This window comes from Larus michahellis, chromosome 1 (genome assembly GCF_964199755.1).
Source record: "Larus michahellis chromosome 1, bLarMic1.1, whole genome shotgun sequence".
NCBI classification, from domain to species: domain Eukaryota; kingdom Metazoa; phylum Chordata; class Aves; order Charadriiformes; family Laridae; genus Larus; species Larus michahellis.
Genome location: NC_133896.1, coordinates 143292013 through 143309954, shown reverse-complemented (window position 1 = coordinate 143309954; position 17942 = coordinate 143292013). Strand labels below are relative to the sequence as shown.

At 39.3% G+C, this 17942-nt stretch overlaps 1 long non-coding RNA gene across 1 annotated transcript; it reads left to right on the top strand.

The window, feature by feature from the left end:
- Positions 1–14926: 14926 nt before the first annotated feature.
- Positions 14927–17253, top strand: LOC141737898 (uncharacterized). Its single transcript, XR_012585268.1, has 4 exons — positions 14927–15061; positions 15694–15727; positions 16600–16670; positions 16863–17253. It is a non-coding gene; the product is annotated as an uncharacterized LOC141737898 (long non-coding RNA).
- Positions 17254–17942: the final 689 nt, after the last annotated feature.

The window sequence follows — 17942 nt, the reverse complement described above, 5'->3', positions numbered from 1 at the left end:
GAGTGACATTGGCTTTCCTCCAGTCCCCAGGCACCTCGCCTGTTCTCCAGGACTTTTCAAAGATGATGGAGAGCGGCCCAGCAATGACTTCTGCCAGCTCCCTCAGCACTCTCGGGTGCATCCCATCAGGGCCCATGGACTTGTGAATATCTAGATGATCTAATTGGTCCCTCACTCGCTCCTCCTCAACCCAAGGGAAGTCTTCTTCTTTCCCTGTTACTTTATTCAATGCCTGGGACTCCTGAGGGCTGGGCCGAGCAGAAAAGACCGAAGCAAAGAAGGCATTCAGTAACTCTGCCTTCTCCACATCCTCCGTCACCATGACTCCTGCCTCATTCAGCAGTGGGCCTACAACTTCTCTGGTCTTCCTTTTGCTTCCAATATACTTGTAGAAGCTCTTTTTGTTGTGCTTGATGTCCCTAGCCAGGTCTAATTCCAAGGCGGCCTTGGCTTTCCTTGTTTCATCCCTGCACGCTCTGGTGGCATTCTTGTAATCCTCCCAAGGGGTCAGTCCCTTCTTCCACTTATTATAAACTTCCTTCTTCCACTTGAGCTTTTTCTGAAGCTCCCTGCTCAACCATGCAGGTCTCCTGCGTCCCTTGGCCGATTTCTTTCTCTTAGGGATGCACCGATCCTGAGCTTGGAGGAAGTGGTCTTTGAATATCAACCAGCTTTCTTGAGCCCCTTTGCCTTCCAGAGCCCTAGCCCACGGGATCTCTCCAAGCAGTTTCTTGAAGAGGTCGAAGTTAGCCCTCCTGAAATCCAAGGTTGTAATTTTACTTCTTGTTGTTGTTTTGTGGATAGTACCCATGATCCTGAACTCAATCATTTCATGATCACTACAACCTAGGGTGCCCCCAACCTTAATGTCCTCCACCAATCCCTCTGTGTTTGTCAGTACCAGGTCCAGGAGTGCTCCTCTCCTTGTTGGCTCCTGTACCACCTGTGTCAAAAAGTTGTCATCAATGCACTGGAGGAGCCTCCTGGACTGTGCATGCCTGGCTGTGTGGTCTTCCCAGCAGATATCGGGGTGATTGAAGTCCCCCATGAGAACCAGGGCCTGCGCTTGCGAGGCTACCTTCAGTTGTCTGTAGAAAGCCTCATCAGTCTCCCCATCCTGATCAGGTGGCCTGTAATAAACACCCACAACAGTGTCCCTCATATTTGCCTGTCCCTTAATCCTCACCCATAAGCTCTCAACCCGCTCTTCATCCGCCCCTAGTGAGAGCTCGATGCATTCCAAATGCTCTCTCACATAGAGTGCAATTCCACCACCACGCCTTGCTGGTCTGTCTTTCCTGAAAAGGACATAGCCATCCATGACAGCATTCCAGTCATGCGAGTTGTCCCACCACGTCTCAGTAATTGCAATGAGATCATGGCCCCGCAACCGCACACAGACCTCCAGCTCTTCCTGCTTATTCCCCATGCTGCGTGCATTGGTGTATAAGCATTTCAGAGAGGGAGTTGTGTGTGTAGTTTTGACCCTTGAGATGTGGTGTGCCTTCTGGCTTTCAGAAATACTGGCACACTGGCCCACGAGCGCTGAGCAACTACACCCTGGCACCTCACCAGCAAGCCCAGTACCATCCCCACCCCCCTTCAGATCTAGTTTAAAGCCCTCTCAATGAGCCCCGATAACTCTTGTCCTAGAACCCTTTTTCCCCTGGAGGTCAAGGTATTCCTGCCTGTTACCAGCAGGCCAGGCGTTTTGTAGATCAGGCCATGATCAAAGAACCCAAAGTCCTGCCGGCAGCACCAAGCTCGAAGCCAGGCATTGATCTGCTGGGTCCTTCTATTTAGCCCCTCATCATTCCCCGCAACTGGGGGAATAGACGAGAACACAACTTGCGCTCCCGATCCCTTGACCAGCCGTCCCAGGGTCTTGAAATCTTTCTTCATTGCCCTTGGACTTCTTCTTGTTACCTCGTCGCTGCCTACCTGAAAGAGCAAAAGTGGATAGTAGTCTGAGGGCCGTACCAGGGAAGGAAGCATCCTCTTCACGTCCTTGACCCAGGCCCCAGGGAGGCAGCAGACCTCCCTATGTACCGGGTCCGGCCTGCATATTGGGCCTTCTGTTCCTTTCAGTAATGAGTCACCTATGACAAGGACCCGTCTTTTCTTCTTTACCACAGAGGTTTTGATGCAGGGGGAGGTCTGACTAGACCTTGCTGACGGCTCCAGGGTAGGAGAAATAGGAGAAATATTGTGCTCGTCATCATCCAGGTTCCTCTGTAGAGCACTGTACCTGTTAAGTAATGGCACCTGGGAAGATGGGGTAGTCATTGGGCAGTCTCGAGTGCAGCGCCTGTTGCGCCGCGCAGGAACTTCCTGCCATTGCCCCCTGTCCTCCAGGTTACCGCCTTCAGTTGAGATATGGAGCTCTCTGTTGCAGGGGTTTTATCTGCCTGCTGGGTTTCTGTCATGGGATGCAGGATTCTGCTCCAGGAATCTATCTCCGTCTCGCATTCCCTGATGCTCCTCAACCTACTTACCTCCTCCCTGAGCTCCATGACTAATTGGAGAAGATCCTCTACCTGAGCACATCTCCTACAGGTATGCCCATCATTGCCATCCGACACTGGCGTAAGAGCAGGGCATACCCTACAGCCCGATGTCTGTGTGGTAGCATGTTCCCACAAGAGCTCCGTCTGAGAGGCGGCATCAGACCTGGTGGTTGTGGAGCTCATGGATGCCACAGTCATCTTGCGAGTAGTTACCATCACTACCTAGCCGGGTTAGCAGTCTTTCAGCTCTGTCCTGCACGAACTGCTGTGCAGACTGCTGTGATTGGACTGGTGTGTCACACCCTGCTTGGCCACCCCCTTCTCCAGCCCAGGAAGTACACTCTCGTTGTGGTGCACCTGGGTGATACCTCGGGTCACACCCAGGGAACGCCCACTTGCAGCTCGTTTGCTCCCAAAGGGTTTCTTTTATGAGGGGGGAGAGTGGTCCCACCCTCTGCTCGTTAACACCTGCCGCCGGGGGTGGTGGCTCCGCCCTCGGCTCCTCAGCTGTCCCCGCCCCCCAGAAGGGCCGGGTACCGGCTCGGGCTGGCCCCTTTTCCTGGCTTTAAAAGCCTCAAAAACGAGCCCCTGGCCGTTTCTTTGCTGCGATTTCCTTCCTCAGCACAGACTTACCTGCACTGGAGCTGATCTCCTCGGCAAATGCAGAGTGGTTTCTCTCACATATTCTCACTCCTTCCTTCTGAGGACACCTGCTGGTGTTGTGCAGGTTTTTTCCCCTTAAATATGTTATCACAGAGGTGGTATCATCGTCGCTGATCAGCTTGGTCTCGGCCAGCAGCGGGACCATCTTGGAGCCAGACAGCACTGGCTTTTTTGGACGTGGGGGAAATTTCTGGCATCTTCTCACAGAAGTTACCCTTGCATCCCCCCCTGCTACCAAAACCTTGCCACACAAACCCAACACACAGCTCTTGTTCCATTTTAAGTCCACCAGTATGCCCAAGTCCTTCTCTGCAGGACTGCTCTCAATCCATTCATCACCCAGTCTGTACTGGTGCTGGTGATTGCTCTGACCCAGGTGTAGGTCCTTGCACTTGGCCTTGTTCAACTTCATGAGGTTTACATGGTCTCACTTCCCAAGCCTGTCAAGGTCCCTCTGGATGGCATCCCTTCCTTCAAGCATATCAGCTACACCACTCAGCTTGGTGTCATCCACCATTTGATGAAAACATGTTTTGTATAGCCTTGACTGAACCTGCTATAGCCTGTTGGGTTTTTTTCATTAGACCGCAGGTGCAGTCTGAGAGGTTCTGCCTACTGAAGTGTAGGTTTAGGCTTGAAATGAGTGCATATAAGGATTTGGTGTTGGTTTCAAGGCCTTTTTTGGTTTGTTGCAACACTATGTAACTTTTGCCTGCCTATCACAGGAGAAAAGCATCAAACAGCGTGATATTAAAGTGTAACGAAGGTTAAATTGTATAACAAACAATAGTGAAATTCTTAATGAAAGCTTTATGGCAGGATTTTTCTTCTTATCACAGAAGAAAAAGCTTTGCTTTTTTGGAGTCATTCCAAGCAATCAAAATGTTCTCTCAGAGTATTCATTCTGCAACAAATTATGCCTTCATCCTATACTACTTCAGAAAGCCGTGTTTTACCTCAAGCGTAGATGTCATGGTGCTCTGCTGTGTTCTGATCTAACAGCACTTTCATAGGCTCCGCTGAGACTCCACCAACTTCACTATATTTCAAGTCCATAAAGAAGATTTAGACCAGATCCTATAAATTCAAGTGTTGTACAAATAAAATGTTTGTCTGATGGCTACTATTCCAAAGCCCTCAGTACAGTGTAACTTGGTAATATGATCTCAGCCAATAGTTATATTTTTATGCAGTTAGAGTCGTAGGCCGAGAGTTAGTAACCTCATGTTCTGTTCCCAGCTATGCCTCAGATTTACTGTGCAACCATAATCGGATCTGATGTTCTCTCTGTGCTTTGGATTGCTGTTGCACAAGGACAATAATATTTCTTTACCCTGGAAAGCCCTTCTGAGAAATAGGTGTAAAAACTATTAATCTGTTGATTACTTATCTTATTATCCGGAGTGTCAAAGATAACATTGCTAATGCAGCTATTGATTACATTAGGACTCCGTGACTTTGAAATGGGCTTCTGCAGTATTTAGGAATGCCCTTGGATTTTGCTTTCAGAAGGACTCAATATCTTCTAATGGAAACAATAGTATATGTTATGGCTATCGTAGCCACATCATGAGATTCAAACCAATGTAAAGCATTGGAATTAAATTTTTGCTTTTTGTACTCCAAGTTTTCTGGTCTAATTATTCATATCCATCAGTGCTTTCTGCATGCCAAGCGATACTTCCTGTCAAATGGAAAAGAAAAGGTTTTATGCGGTATGGTCCTTTATTCTTTTATTATAGCTAACATCTATCTTTCTAGCTTTATATACTTCAATATAAAATAATGATGTAAGAATTACCTAATATAGTTACGCTCTTGTTCTGTAAATTTTTTTGTACAGTGATAATTGATCTCTTCATGTTTCCTTCAGAGCACTCCACCACATGCTATTTCCAGCTATTTCATGCCATATTTTATATTCCTTTCCAGCCGAGTCAAAAGATCTACTCATAATAAACCTTTAAACCTATATTCTGCCTATATACATTCTGCCTATATTAAGCCTATATTCTGAATTAATATTTTTCCTTTTGTCAATCTTTCCTCTAACATACACTGTACACAGAAGATGCATATCATAGTTAAATGCATATCATAGTAAAAAAGCACTCTTTTTGATCTACCTTTTGCATACATTTATAATGTCCTTCCCTTCCTTCCTCTAGCATCACTATCCCTTCCATTTTCCCTGTTGTATACATAACTGTCTGTTCTGTTATTGAAATACCCATTAAAAGTCCACCTTTGCAATGGCATTTAAGATTCTGCGAAGTTTCCCTATGCTGCAAATACAGAATAACAATATCTATTCTGGCACAATGCTTTGGAGTAAAGCCAGACTTCTGAATGGGGATCACTGGCATTTTATTTTACAGTTTAGACAACTGCATTTCCTACAGTAGCATACTGGAGCACAAAATTAACTTATGAATATGCATGGATGCTACCTAGTATATTTTTTTCTTCATTACCTTTGATATTTTAGAGCTATGATGCACACTCAATAGTTTCATGAAATGAGACAGTTCGCATTGTTGGGTACCTTTTGTCCTTTGTTCTAATAAGAAAGTATATTCAGATCCTCTGAGTTATTAAAGGGAGTTCATATTGTGTGTACAGAGCAGGAGCACCTCTAATGAAGATGCTGTGCAACAAATCCTACCTCTCTCGCAGTTAGTGAGCTCTGGGAAGATGCCAGAACGGGAGCAGAGGCACTTGTAGACGCTGTGTATATACAACACATGTAACAACAACCCTCGGTCTCTGAGGCTGTGGATGCAGCTGGCTTTGGAGGCTCCTGGAGCCTGCAGGAAGGTCTGGAAAATGTCTTACCTGGACACGTGGGACTACTACGGTTGGATACAATGTTAGGCAGAAGAGACATGGGAGATTACTGAGGTAATGTCCCGTAGAAAGTGTTTTGTCTTTGACGGCCTCACACTTAAATGCTTCCAGCTATGATATTTGGTCTTCAACTCATAATTCAGTTAGAGACAGAAGACTATGAACAACAAAGTATGAGAGCCATCTTTTTAAAAAGATTTTCGTAATATATAAGAAGTTAGGTAAAGCATGATTGTTGTGCCCTTCATAGGATAAATGGGGCAAATTCTACAACACCATAGGCAATTCTGACTGTCAGAAATGAAGTGCCATTCCTGCATTGCTGCACACAATTCTTTATGGTTTAAGTGAAGGAAGAAGGCATGTGGCAAGAGCTGGAAGTCTCTCATTTCATGGATCGGAGATATTCTGGACAAGGAAACTAAAATTCCTAGTAAGGGAGGAAACCTGCGGTATTTGAGGAAGATTGTTGTCATCCTACTCCAGTTGGTTGTCCTGAGTGATGAAAACGTAATGTAATCCTAAGTGCTGACCAAGTTTTATCCAAAGGTCAGGCTGAATTATTAAAAGAAATGCTGAATTTATTTGGTATCAAATCATCTGTACTAAGGGTCTCATACAGTTGCTATTGAAATCTGGCCTCAAAACTAAATGAAGTAATGTTCAAAGTTATGTCTGTAACTATTAAAAATGGAAAAGACACAACGATAATGGAGGAAAGAATAATCCATTATATGTTCTTCAATATGAAAGTCATATATTCTGCTTTGCTGTAAAGTGGCTTATGGGTTGCTATATTGTCTTCTGCATTTCATTAAGGCACTTTTACAGCAGTCTCTGAATACACCAAGGACTGGTCCTGACAGGGAGTTCTGACCTTTTGATGGATATTGTTTTGCCTGTAAAGCAAGCTGATGGTTAACCTTATTCCCAGTGGGAAAACATCCATGGTACGAAGCCTAGCAGTACCCAGCAAATCTGGGACAAATCCTCAACTGGTGCAAATCATGATGGGTTCTGCAAGTCACTATGCAACAGCTGAAATCCAGCCTCAGTAAAGTCAATGATGAAATTCGTATTGCTGCCAGTGGAACCAGGATTTTACACTTCAGATTCAGCTAATACAAAGTTATAAAAATTATAAAAAATTATAAAATAATTTTTAACTGCTCTGTAATATGCCACTTAGAGCATAGTGGAAGCTTTGAATTAGAAGTATCCTCTAGCTCCACTGTATCATATCAGGGCTTTCGTGCAGAGGACTTTGCATTCTCCCATGCAGCATATATTGCGTATGGAATAGTCTCAGACCTAATATAAAAGGAGATCTTGAGCCCTTTTCTCCTCATAACAGTTCATGGTGGGGAGGTGTGAATTTACAGCGTGGGGCTGCAACCATGCACAGCACATCCTCTGGTGACTGTGCAGCATCTCCTCTCTCTGGTTCCTTGGCTGTGACACATGGCATTGAGAAAACAGAAAAAAAATTGGTGCTTGGTGCTTCAGGCTGCATTAACAAAGTTCTAATATCCAGGCAGGGGCACGGGAAGTGGGGCAAACCCTCTTTTCTCTCCTCTTCTACCTCTGTCAAACATCTGTTCTGTGTTTTAGGTCTTCTCATGAAATGAAAGCCAAAGTAGACTCTTCTCCGATATTTATTTTTAAATTACACCTTATCGCTTTATCTACTGTTCAGCCACTTCTCCAAACTATGTTATGAATTTATATGGAAATACTTTAACATAAAAATCATGAAAAGTGCCATGGTGTTGAAGTGCCTGACATTTAGTGCTTTCTCCTATATTCCTGTTTATCTGTTTTTGCTTTCCATAACAAACACTTGCTTTTCCCTCCAAATGTCATTCTGCCAAACATCTTGAGTCATGACCTTTATGAGTTAGACAAACTGAGCAACCAGAAATACATAGCCAATTTCAGTAACTTTATTTACTTTAAAAGCATGATGCAGCTGTAGGCCACTTAGAATGAAGTTGTTTTATGACTTCTATACATTAACATAGATCATATGGGATCATATTTGGCCTAGATTAACATAGCAGTTTTCACTGCTATGCTATCCACTGCTTAGGTGAACTACACTCTTAGAAGATATAATTGCCAAAGAGGTGGTCCTTTTCTGATCTTTTCAGGAAGTTTCAGTCCACAAATGCACCTCATATCTGATAAGAGATTGGCTTTATCTTTATGTAACGAAGAAGCAGGCATTTCTGAGACAATCATTACATTGACCAACAAAGCCACACCTAAGTGGATATGGATAGTTAAATAAGTTTTACTGTAAGTACAAGTATCTCATAGGTTTTTAAAATAGATCTATAGGTTCTTCAAGAATATCTCAAATGAATAATGAATTTTCGTTGTTGGAGCTCTGATGTGTAAAACATTGAAGGCTCACCAAAATTATGTTCTTTGCAGCCCACATATGTGCAGCTGATTCACTAGTCTGCTTATAAGTAAGGATGATATAAAATGCTGGACAGTTTTGCATTAATAGCTTAAAGTGCATAGACTAAAACTTATCATAAATATGTTGGAAAATATGTAAATTACCTTTAGTGACATCTAATCCAAGAGAAAACAAACTGTATTAAATATTGTAATTGCTTATCTTGCTAATGCCTTATATAGAACAGATTGTGTAAAAAATAAGCAGTAAGAAATGACTAAGTAATTTAATGTGTAGACAATCTTTGATCACTCATTCTCCAGATATGTGCTGAAATGGGTGGGTTTGCTTTTTGGGTGTTTTACCAGGTATTTTCTTCTCCGGAAAAAAAAAAGATCCCTCTCTCTAATATGAAAGACCACCATCAGCATCCTTCCACTGAAACTGAGTTCAGCTTCATTCATATTTCTTCTCTGATTTGAATAGTTCCATAGACACAAGCCAATTCCAGGATAATTGTAACCAGAACTTTTCAACTAAACACAAAACCTGGAAACTTTTGCATTGAACTTTCGGGGAAAAAATGAAACAAGTTAATGGACAAATTAATTTTATAAAAGTATTTCAATTGTCTTCTGCCCAGTTTCCCTCAAAGATTTGAAATAGAACAGTTCCTAAATTTTTTTTAATCACTAAAGAATATTTTTGATCTGTATTCATTTTTCTTTTTTTTCTTTGTTGCCACTGGGTTTAATTTAAAAAAATCAGTGGGATTAGACACTTTTCTTGTTGAAAAATGGATGAGGGTAACTTTACTCTTTACAAAAGTTCTAATATTGAGGATATTTTGCAACATTATGGAGCAGGAAAAAAGGAACAAAAAGAAAGATAGAAGGGCTGAGTAAAATAACATTGATATCAATGAATTTATATCAATAAAAAGGAAGATTGATGTCATAAACACTGCAAGTTTAGACTATTTGTTTTTTGTCACTGAGAAATAAAACATAAATTTTAGTTAAGAGCAAACAAAACCCAAGATTTATTTAAAAGACTGAAATGACAAATATTAATGAAACAAAATAAAAAAATTCTGAATAAAGCTTTGAATGTGTAAGAGCTTTTCTTTGTGGTTTTTTTCCTAGCTATATCACGGGTCTAATAAAAATATTTTCCCTCTGTACAAATTTTGACTCCAGTGAGATTAATGATATCTTTCTGTGAGAAAAAACAGAACCAACAAATCTTTCAGGGAAAACATATTTTCTTTAAAAAAATTAATAATTATTTTTCATCAAAATTATGACAGGAAACAATCTCTTTCAATAAAACGTAAAATCAACTCATAAATAGTTACAATTAAGAATTTAAAGACAATGTTCACAGGATTATTTCACAACATGGTAAAAAAATTACATGTAAGTACCTGGCATCCATTGAACTGCTTACGTATGAAGTTCATTAATTTTATGAGGTCCATTCTTAGCAGTCAGTTTATCAGATTTTCTTCTAAGATCCTGCTTTCGGAAAGGAAGGAGTCCACTTTCACAATAATTTCTGGTCAGCAACAGCTTCAGCTTTCATCTTCTTGAATACTGTTGGGAATACATTAGACCTTTAACACTACTCTAAACAGGATTTTTATGCTTTAATGTATACTTCAGGCCTTTGTGCTCAAGAAGGGTAAAACCCATCTGATGATCATCACATCACAGTTAAAATCTGACTGGGGTCCCAATATGTAATTTAATCCATATGTTCAGAGTAGACGGGCCTGCAGTACGTAACCAATAGATATGACTTAGAAAGCTAGAATCACATATGCTTGAAATAAATGTCAGAAAAGAGAAAAAGCACAACTTCTTATTTTAATGGTAACACATGAAACATTTAGATGCACTAGGTGCATTTAGCAGTCTATCAGTAATTCATCCACACCCCCAAACTTGGTTAGTCTAAAAGGTCATGACCATTCTCTCATTGATTCTTATTTAAATGCCGGTCCCTCCTAGTGTCTTAGCAGAACAGGGGTTTTTTAACATCATTGCCCATTTTAAACCAAGAGTGGATTTTAAACACATACATGCAAACTGTTACATTCTCTGCGTTTTATCTTTAAGGTAGTAAGATGTGACACTGGGCTGTCATATATTTCTGCAGGAACATATAGGTAGGTAAATATGTTTATCATAGGCTATACCATACATACAATATACTATATAGGCCATATCAGAGGCTGTATCATGAGCCTCAGCATGATCTTCATCTGCAGCGTTCAAACTTGGATGCCCTTGCCATCTTCATCTATATGTTGTAAAAGTGATGCTTGAGCCCATGATTTCACTTGTTGGAGCAGCTTTTATTGAGATCATGTTATACTTTTTAGATTTAAGTTTTCCTTAAATTGTTTTCTCTGAAAGATTTAAAACATGAAGCAAAACTGAATTATTACTGTTGTTGTTGTTAGTATTATTGTTGTAATTACTATTATTATTGTTGTCGTCGTCGTTGTTGTTGTATTACCTCAAGGTTGCAACTGATAAAATTCATAAGTAAAATTTAAATAATGTTTTATAATGTTTTTGTGTGTCTCGTATCTGCAGGTAGAATGAAAATAATTTGCATATAATGAAACACCCTTTTTCACAGGCAACATTTTAGCTATTTTTTTCTTCATTTTTGTTATTTTATTTTATTTATGAATTGTTATTATCTGGATTCAGTGAAATGTAAGTAAAAAATTAATGTTGATCCAACACATCTTAGATCCTACATGACATTGTCTAGTTTGGCAAAAATAGTAATTCCTAATTTGTGATTGAATAAAACTGATATCTGAAAAAAGATTAGATAACAACTAAAATTTCAAAGCAAACTGACCTAAAGGAGTCTCAGGATAGATTCAGCAATGCAGCAGCCAGTTCTCTCTTCACAACCTCAGCTCCTAAAGACTTCCTGCCAGTTAATCTGGGAAAAATCGTATAAACTTTTGAGAAGGTTCTGTCTGCTGTAAAAGCTAGATTAGAAACACCTGAGAATGAAATGCAAATGATAACACAAAATTATGAGACACTGAATCTGCTTAAATGAAAAATATTGATGAACATCATGAAAGAAATGATAACCAACGTAGCTGTCTGTGAAAAAATAGACTTTAAAGGTAATTAGAGAATGAAGTAATCCACACCCTTCGTTCATAAAGGGAATGTGGAAAAATCTACTCTGGCATGAACATGAACTCAAGCGTATATTGTATCCATTGAATGGATCCTGCCACATAGATTTCAAGACTGAGGAATCCGCTTATTATGAGGGGGTTTGGATTTACGTATTTAGAATAATGAAAGCCGTCAGCTTGTGCATAAGTATGGACCTTCCAAGGGTCTTGGGACTTCAAGATGTTGAACAAAATCTCTCATTGACATTAGTGGGAAAAAATTGGGCCTGTGTGTCGGTATTTTCAGAGAATTTTAGTCTGTATTAAACTTCCAGCGATTAACAAGCCTTCAGTGGAATCTAAAGGCCATGGAAACTAAAATAAGAAAATGTTCCTATACTCCTTTATATAACACCTTGCAAGGATCCCTAATTATAGAAGCAGTTATCGCCAAGAATAACAGGGACATATGAACCCAGTGTTGAAATATCATAACTATTATCCCCTTACTTGATTTAACTGTTCCTCATTTTTGTGAAAAGAAAGGACACCCCTCAGCCAGAGGAAAAATGGAATTTAGTAATACATAAACGGCAATGACATTCTCAGCACCAGTCCTTCTCCCGGATGAGAAAAAACAGTCTTGTATTAATTACCCATGCACTCCAGATCCATTTTTGAAGTTACTTTGTCCTTCAGTTATTTCTACATTCCCAAAATGCCTCATGCTATTACATCAGTTTTCCCTTGAACTGCATTAATATTCTGTAGTCAAAATGAGGAAGAACTAGCGCTAACAGTTAACTACATTAACAGCACATAAATACCTCTGCAAAGGGAACAGGAATTAAAGCAGTGGTTACAAGAAAAAAGGTTGCACTGGGTGAAATAACCTGTTGAGGCAAAATTCTTGACAGCAGATGAATAATGTACAAAGGTGTTAAAGCCTAGCTTAGTACTACTAATAGGAAAGTAAATGCAAATTCATAATTCTGTAGATATTCAAGGCAGCAGAAAACACATCTCACTCTCTATGAAGACTGTTGGCTTGCAGCAAGGTCTGCTTACAAAGTCTGTAGTAACCAGCAGCACCTAATTCAGACAGTCTATGAGCTACTCGAATCACTGATGCAAACTTACCGGTTCCATTGTTACCTGCCTACAGCAGATACAAGCCTACAGCTTGCAGACTTCAAGTATACTCTTTTTAATTAAATTTCAGAAGAGTCCATATCTGACGTGTCTTTGGCTTTCTGAGCTGTTTCACTCCATATGTAGTATTAGACCTATCCAAGCACATATTTCATGGTTTTGTGATCTTCAAAGTAAGAAAAAAAGAAAAAAATAAAACAAAGCTGTTAAAATATCTGCAGGGTGCAGACATTAGAATCTAGTTAGTGCTTTCTCTGAATCATTTCATAGTAGGGCAGGGATACTCTAAAATGCACTCAAGTTGATGGGGCGTATTTGAATTTGCATTGAAGTGGGAACAGGTCCACGTTAGTTTAAGCTTTTATATGTCTTAATGCAAGTTTTAGCCGTTCTTGTCTGTAGCTGATTGAAGAGCAATAATACCCAATGTATAATAATAACTAATGTCTGCTAACTACGTAATCTATAGCCTTAGCCCCACTCATTGCTGTTCTTCTGTTTTCTTGGGGCTTTGCTGCACTGTCCTATGGCTCCGAACTGTGGGCTCTGATACCCCAGACAAGCTGCAGAATAGGAATGATTAGTTCAATCAACCCTCTACCATCACACCAGGGCTTCTCAACTTAATCTTTTTAAAGAAATTATACTTAGTCTCCGCTGTCTATTCAGTCTTTTCTTTCTTATAGGTATTGCCCCCAAGAAGACAAAATAACTTTGGAGTCATCGTGTCCCTTAGAGCTAATGTAAAACTGAGCAGTTTGCAGAGTTTTCCACTAATCTGAGGCTGCCAGGACAACAAGATTAGGGGATGGCAGCTGTTGTGTTTCTTTTCTCTTATGAAATTCAAATAAGATGGGAGAAGGATGGTAGTAGAAGAAAATACTGAAAATGGGTTGCATTATACAGAGTTATTTTCCTTCTGTTTTTTTTCTATCACGGGGCAGATTAAGAGAAGAGACATTCATATTACTCCTCAGAAGTAGCTCATTATAACATGATGAATGAATGAGTGAATGAAAGAGTGAATGGGAAACAGCAACCTTAATGGAAGCGTAATCCCAAAGGTGAAATGAAGTTTTATGAAATTTTATGTTATGAACTTTTATGTTGACGAATTTTTTGACTCCAAGACATCTTGTCTCTAAAACCCTCAGGACTCAATTCACACAGATTGTGTTGGAGAGTATAGAGAGGATTTTTGTGGGAAACTTGTTTAAATGATTATTTCTTTCATTGTGTGAGCTGAGGTGTTTTTTTAATTTTGTTTCATAACAATGGTCCAGATAATACAGGTGGATATTTATTTTAAATAATTCGGACTAAGGACAGGCATACATTACAACATTTCTAAATATTGTGAAAAATACATCTTGTCAAATGGGCTGATTTTGTTATTTTTGTGGACATATGTAGATCTGATACAGACTTTTGACAAGCCCTTGACTTAGTGCTACATTAGAATTTGTGGTATACAGTATCAGGAAAGCAAGTATTAAGTAACTCTAAATATAGCTGTCACTGAAGATTCCCTTTTTTGTAATGTTGTTTTGTGTGGTGTCTTTGTGTATTTTGTTCTATTTGTTTGGCTTCGACTCAGGTTCTATTTAAAATTTTTCATCATTAAAACTTTTAGTTAATTATTTAGGTAATAGTGGTGTTAAATATAGCAGTTTGAGATAATCTTTTTCCTAAAAAATGTCAATTGCATCAATTTCATACATAATATGTGGAATGACTGAAATATATTTTTGTTAATATCTGTTTATCTCAATTAGAGTATGTAAAAGAAGTGCTCTGTGTAGAAGTTATTCCTCCATGTTTTTATATCAAACATACGACATATTTAATGTTTGAAGTGTCCCATATCCCACATAGTAAGACTGACAATGGGAAGTAGACCGGTAATGTGTGCATGAGTCATAGAAATTTCCTTAGCACACCACAGAAACATCAGAAGGCTGAGGTTAACCATTCAAGGGAGTTCACCTGTGCCTTCTTAGGGATCTCTCCAGGTGTAGGACTGTGCTCCAGAAGAGCCACATTCTACCTGAGAAAGGAAGTCAAAGTCAATGAATAGGCAACCAGGTTGCTGCTTGATTTGAGTGGAAGGGGAAGGTTTGCTTTGGGCACAAGTCAGCGTTGAGAACTGCTGTGAGATACTTTGCCACAATGCGAGAGAGTGATTTAAGATAAAGAGTTATCCAGACAATCTACAAGTAGACTATAGGAGTTGATTTGAGGATAATTCAAGAGAGTGAAGTAGAGAGTCTTGGGGGCTTCTCCTTCCTACTTCCTAAGATTCTTTGGGTGAAAACCTTATATGATGAGGTAGGTGCATTTCTGTATGATGCCCCTGGTCAAGAAGATTTTAACTGTCTTTAATGATGAACTCTGTGGCTTTGATAGAACTGATGGACTGTAGGTTCAGTGTGATACTGGTAGTTACTCTCCTTCAGGACTTAAAGCAAAGCTGATTGTGTTTAACTTAGCTTTATAGCACAGTTACGTTGGTTTATATCTTAACTGGTGAAGCTAAGAGCACTTCCACATTTTGGTTTCCACGGGAAAAAAAATATAAATATGGAATGATATGGAATGCTCTGATAATTTCCTTCATCTGGATAACCAGAGGCAGGGATCATAGCACACACCCTGACAAACACCTTGTTATGGTATGGATTGGCATCACTGCTACTACAGTATTAAGGATTCAAAAGCAATAAGAGCTAAAGGACCACCTGGAAAACACAACAGCTGATCAGAGTAGGAAAAAAAGTAAAACAAGGGCATAACTGGGAACAGAGAAGGTAAGGTGGTCCCGTTGGAGTGTCAGCACCATGTTTGCTCACCTAATCATACATGTTCATAGGCAGATTCAATTTATAATAGAGTTTCATGAGAAGTTTTCTCTTCTATAATAATAACTGAAGATTATATTTTATCTTCCATGTCGAATTTAGGGAGTCAACATTCTGAGAACAAGACAAAATATAGGTAAAAATCCCTCTGCTTCCATGCCCATTGGGGTTTTTGTTGCATGCAAATCTGGTGGGGGTATTGTTGTTGGTTTTGTTGGTTTGGGTTTTGTTTTCTGTTTTGTGGTGGTGGTGGCTTTTTTCTTTGTTTTAGTGGTAGGAAAGATAGTTTTGAAATAAGATTGTAGCAGAGAACAGAGCAGTATGTGGTTGTGTGCTAGGAAACAGCAAAACTCAAGAGAAATAGACCAGGAGGAACTGTAAGTTGCAAGTATGGATCAGTACAAGTCAAGATTTCCTCCGGCATAAGGAACTACAACAATGTCTTAGATACTCTAAAACTGAAAAGCTACCATGTTGTTATGCCAAGTAAAAAAAAAAACAACATACTTTTGCTATTAAAAAAAGGAAAGTGACAGTTTAATAATAAATCAAGGTACAAGAAATAAAGAACTATTGTTGTACAAAGAAATAAACAACTATTGTTGTGCAAAGTTCTTTTGTTGGGTCTGTTGGTTTGGTTTTTTTTATTTAATCTGAAATCAGAAGGAGGTGAAAAAACAAAGAGGGAGAAAGAATGTGTTACCAATGGCATAAATCCAACTGAAAGAAACAAAAGGTATTCTGTTGTTTTTTTTCACATAAAAGTGAATTGCATTTGCACTCTTAAAAATTCAAACTAACTGTAGTGGAAAAAGTAAAAAACTGCATACTGCTACTAAGCCAGGGAGGGGGAGGGCGGGGTGTTGTACAGTGAAAACCAATGCCCGAGAAAATTAGTCCCTGTAGTTGTCGACAGAATGAGGATGCAGTTGTATCAGAACTTCATACAGTCCCTTGTGAGTAACGAATTGCAGAGCCCTGAAATGGCAAAACACCTTTCTTTTCTAGGCACAAAATACCGCCCTCCATCAACTTACACTTGACTGCTGTCACTATGGCTGACTTGATTGTGACCTTGGGTAAGTCCCTTAGTTCATGTGTGGGTTTTTTTCCATTGACTTCAGTGTTAGCTCAGTCCTTCGACCAGTCTGTGCTTACTAAAAGCACTGATATCCATCGTCATTCTCAACAGATAAAATAATTTCAGAATTTTAAATTTCTGGATAATGTGAGGTATTATTAACTCTTGTCTCCTCTTTGCTCTCTCTCAGGTTTTTGGAAATAATTTGCAAGCAATTGGATCCTGCAGTTGCTGGCCCTTTTGGGAACTGGCTTTTTTAAGTAGGAAAAATGACATTGCTGTAATTCTTAGCCTGTGGAGAAAGATGACCTTACATAAACTTATAAATGTCAAATTCTGGCAAGAATAGAGACAGCCCTGTGGGATAGTTTGAGTCAACTATATATGTTATTTTAGAGATTCAGATTAAACCTGCCATCCAAAAAAAAGTTCAGTCAAAAAGAAGGGGGTCATCTATTAATCATATTACTGGGTAAAGATAATGTGGTGCTATGTTTCAACGTTAGTTTAACATATCAGACCCAGTCTTGGACTTACAGAAAAGGATAAAGGCCTTCTAACTGCCTGGGTTCAAGCATCAGATCTGAAGAGAATTTGTAGATCTCTACTTAATAAAGATGGAAGGTAAGAGATTGCTATTGTAGTGAAACAGGAGTAGAATGTCTTCCTTTATTTCTCCTGTTTTCTTTTGACAATCAGCTTTTGTCTCTATTGTGATGACATGCTTTTTAAATGAGCAGAGGCAGAGAAGAGAAAAGAAAATCTTCTTCTTTCTGGATATTGAAGGGAAAGGTGAAAACGTACATGAAAAATTAGCCCATTTCCACAGAACTTCTTAAGGCAGGCTATTCAATGCTTTTCTATCAGTTTCTGAAATATTTCTACTTGTAACCAAAATTATACATCAGGTATTTAATGTGATTAACATAATCTCTGGCTTGCTTTAACTCATGTTAATCAGACCAGGCTACCATAATTACTCATTTAAAATGTATTTAATTAAAATTATTTTTCACACTGAAGGACATAAGATCTTAACTTGACATTTTATGCAATATGACTGCAAAGAATATCAAAATATAATACAGCTTCAAAGCCCATTTTTGATAATTTTTATGGTGATAAGAAGTTAATTCTAGCATTGTTAAGAATATGACCCATGACTGCAGATCTTTATTAATAAAAAAGATTTCAACCCATTTTGTTTCTTAAGTGTCCAGATGCTGTAATATATCCTGGAACACTAGCACTGGAAATCACAAATTACTTA